Here is a 3,753-nt window from a genome sequence, read left to right on the forward strand (position 1 = left end):
GAGTGTGTGTGTGTGTAGGGGGGGAGGGTGAGCTCCCTGATCACCTGAACAACAAAAGATTGAGGGCACCTAGGGGAGAGTTTCTGAATTCTTAGCTGACTCCTCAGGCTTTGGATTTTAAAAGCAAAGGTAAAGTTACATGCGTGTGTAACGTATGCGTGTTGGTGTTAGCAGCTGTTAAGTAGGTTGATCCGGGCAGCCGTGTGTCCAGTGCTGGGCAGCATCGCCCTGTGTTTATTTGTCGCTTAAGCAGCTCTTAGTGTATGCAATATAAGTGGCTGCCTTTGTTGCCCATTCTTTTGCAGGAGCCCGTGTTTGGCATCTCGCTGGAGAGCCAACACTGGACTCCAAAACACAACAGCCATCTCAAAGAAGGCTAAGCAAACAATAACAGCAGCAGCGACACTCTTTCCCTGACTGGCAAAACGAAATCCCCTTGAAAATATGGAGCCACGAATATAGGTATTCTCAGCTAGTTTCGCCTCTGGAACATTTGTTCTATTCAGGGCCGGGCAGTAATAAAACGTCAGGGTGAAAAACGTTGTGTGGCCAGCTGGGCAGAGAAGCAATATCCAACAAGAAGGTTTTAGGAAAGCTTTTAAATATTTGCAACTTCTGGGAGAGCGGGTGGCATGGGGCTATAACCCTCCTAGAGAGTTCTTTAATAGAGAGAAGTATGGAGCTCGCTGCATCCATACACCCCATCTTCACGTGCCAGGGTGAGAAGGACTCCGGAGTTATTAGAAATAACTCTGGGGCGATTGTGTCTGTGCGGATCTAGAATGTTTCATTCGCTTCTTAACTTATTTTTTGAGGGGGGAAAAATACTGTTCCAGTGGAAGGTCACAGTGGTCCTTTGAGTATGAAACTGAGAGACCCCCTTCCCCCCTTGCAGATCACGTGATTCATTAAATAATTAATGCAGCGGTTGCAGAATAGATATGTATTCGTCAGGAAAATCGCAGACATGGTCTCCTTGTGTCTGACGTGAAATTCAACTGTCCTTTAAAAAACAAGCCTATAGCCGAGGAAAAAAAGAGAGAGAGAAAGAGAGAGAGAAAGAGAGAGAGAGAGGGAGGGAGGGCGAGAGAGAGGGAGAGAGAGAGAGAGAGAGAAGTCTGCAATAAAACAATTCTCAGGAAGCAAGAAGCCACGCCGAGGGCTGGATTATTGTAAGTAGCGGGGGCTTCCCAATTCCTAGCGTGTCTATATGTCCATGTAAATTTATTGTTTGTTATTAATGTTATTGTCGTAAAATGTGACAAATAGCCGTCTTCATTTCCTCCCATTTCTCTTCACATGGTGGTATGTGTGTTTATACCCATCGAGGCATTTCATTGATATTTTTAGGAATATTCCTCTCGCTCGCTCTCTCTCTCCTCACAACCTCTTTTTCCCCCTTTCTTGATTTATTACAATAAGCATGTCAGCAGCACTGCGGCTGCCATTGTGTGTGTGTTTGTGAGAGAGTTGTGTTGTTTATGGCGGTGTCCAAGATAAATCATTTCTCAAGTGAAAATGATGTGGAAGCGATGATATTTTAGAGCGGGGATCGTTCTCCCTACTCCACTCCCTGGAGTTGATTATTTCAGACGATTTACAGTAATAGATCAGCAGCTAATATGAAGGCTCTATAGCTGGGGGTCTTAAATTACAGCATCTGTGATTACCAATTAAGGAGAGATTTGTATAAATTTGGTAAACCGGGAACGCCTCATTGGCATATAAACCTAGTAAAAGACCACGACCTTAATATAAAAAATACAGCTAGGAGTTTTGTATCGCAGCATCCCTTAACCAGCCATAACTCATTTTTCACCAATTCTCCCCACCCCTGCTCCCAAGAACGAGAATGCCTCATTGGAATAACAACACAGGTTGATGGCTTTTCTTTTAAAAGATAGTGCTTGGCTGAGTCCCGTTGTAAACCGACTGAACAGAAAAGCAAATAACTAACCACATTTCGGATTCAAAATTAAATTGTTGTGGGAGTGCAAAAATGTGCTGTTTGCCTTTTAAGTAGGGACAATACTTGATCACAGGAGAGGAAGAAGTTACTTTGTCAATGGAGGGCTGAACAATAGGTGAGGCTGCCTGTGTTCCCAAAGTGCAGTAGGTAGATTCAGGTCCTGGGACAATGATCTGGGCATTCTTCAGCAGGCTGATCGTTTCGAGGCTCTGTCCCCATCAAAGCCTGATCATAAAAAAGAAATGAATTAATCCGAATTTTATTTTGTTAGGATGTTTGTACAAAGGGGAAAACTTGAAGCTAAAATTGCCTGACTTTGCTATGGCTGGTAGGTAGGTAGGTAAGTAAGTAGGTATGTAGATAGATAGATAGATAGATAGATAGATAGATAGATAGATAGATAGATAGATAGATAGATAGATAGATAGATAGATAGATAGATGTTCATCTGATTAAAGTTTGGGAAGTTTAGGTAACAAAGCATGGTGTAAGGGCCTGCTAGCATTTACACGGAAGCAACTCAGGAGGCTCCTGAAAGTCAGTGGAGTTACACTGATGTAAAGCTGATGTAACTTAGAGCAGAACTTGGCCCTCTGGTCTCAAGAAACTAAGAGAGACTTGAGAGCTGTGGGCTCTTTGCAGAAGCTCGACTGTGGAAATTACAGGGGAAAGCTAGTCGGAAAAGCCCTTCCAGTCCATGGAGAGAAGGCAGGCAAACTTCAACGCTGCGGACTTAGAGTCATCTCTTCAAGAGCAGCTTTGATGGCAAGGGTAGACATGTACCTGTTCCAAATGCATGCGGGCACAGGGGGAGCAAATGCCCCCTTAGCAGCTCCTGGAAGATCAGGACTCAGCTCCTCCTGAATTTCCTTCATAAAACTTGCCCAAGTCGGTGGGGCGCTGAAAGGAAGGGAGGAAGTGGGAGATGTCACTTTTAAACATTTTTACAAGCCAAAACACGCGAGGGGTCAATAAAACTGACAACAGGCGCGGAGATTAAATGGTCGCGCCGGATTCTCCCGTGTGAATCCTCCGCACTTCTTCACTTCCTCTCCCTTCTCGCCCTCCCGGCTCACCCCAGCCGGCGACGCCTCTATTTAACGCTGTCGGCTAGTGTAAACCTTTATGTAGCAAAACATGCTCAGCTCGGTGACTTTCATTAAATATTAAGGGAGATCCAGGGACGGCAAAGAAGCCAGAAATGCAGCATCCTTCTTTGTCAAGCTCTTTTGCCTTCAGATCCTTGGCTTCACAGTGATGTTGCCCACTTATTTTTTCAGGGAGGAGGGGAAGGAGTGGGTCTAGCTCAATAGCCGGCGTCTTTGGATGCGGTTCCCGACGCCTTTGTGTGAATGCCTGCCTTAAAGAAGTCAGATGTCAGCGGTAACGAGAGCCCGCTGAATAGCTCCATGTGGCAAACGTTTTTTTTTTTTTTTGCCTCTTGGCTGACGATGAGTCGCCTTTTCTCCTCACTTCCCCCTCCAAAGCCATTAGAGACGTCCCACTACTTTATGTACACACGCACACCTTTCCTGAAGCCTTTGGGTTTCATGTGGGGCGAGGGTGGTTGGGAGCCCCCTTTTCAGGTGACACTTCGTTTTGTCTCTCCACCTGGTTTCTCTAGAGAATGACACCAGGTTGTGACGGATAGGATGTAGAGATTGGCTTGGGGATCAAGCCCTGCAGCGGGATCTAAGCTGCTGAGGAAGGAGCCAGGGTGGGAGATCGGTTTAGGTCTCTATGACTTCTCAGCATCAAGTCCAAGGCTTGGCAAACCCCCCCCC

At 45.8% G+C, this 3,753-nt stretch overlaps 1 protein-coding gene across 2 annotated transcripts in view; it reads left to right on the plus strand.

The window, feature by feature from the left end:
- HOXB3 (homeobox B3) overlaps positions 1 to 3,753 on the plus strand; it is a 34,455-nt gene that overhangs the window by 8,458 nt on the left and 22,244 nt on the right. Inside the window, exon 1 of one of the 2 annotated variants that reach the window (XM_019523679.1) lies at positions 1,112 to 1,172. The exons of the other annotated variant lie outside the window; for it this stretch is intronic. The gene's annotated coding sequence lies outside the window, so the exon portion shown is untranslated. Of the gene's footprint in view, positions 1 to 1,111; positions 1,173 to 3,753 lie in introns of those variants that run through there. 2 annotated transcript variants of the gene reach the window in all.

Source organism: Gavialis gangeticus, unplaced genomic scaffold (assembly GCF_001723915.1).
Source record: "Gavialis gangeticus isolate Ggan-Ray unplaced genomic scaffold, GavGan_comp1, whole genome shotgun sequence".
NCBI lineage: Eukaryota > Metazoa > Chordata > Crocodylia > Gavialidae > Gavialis > Gavialis gangeticus.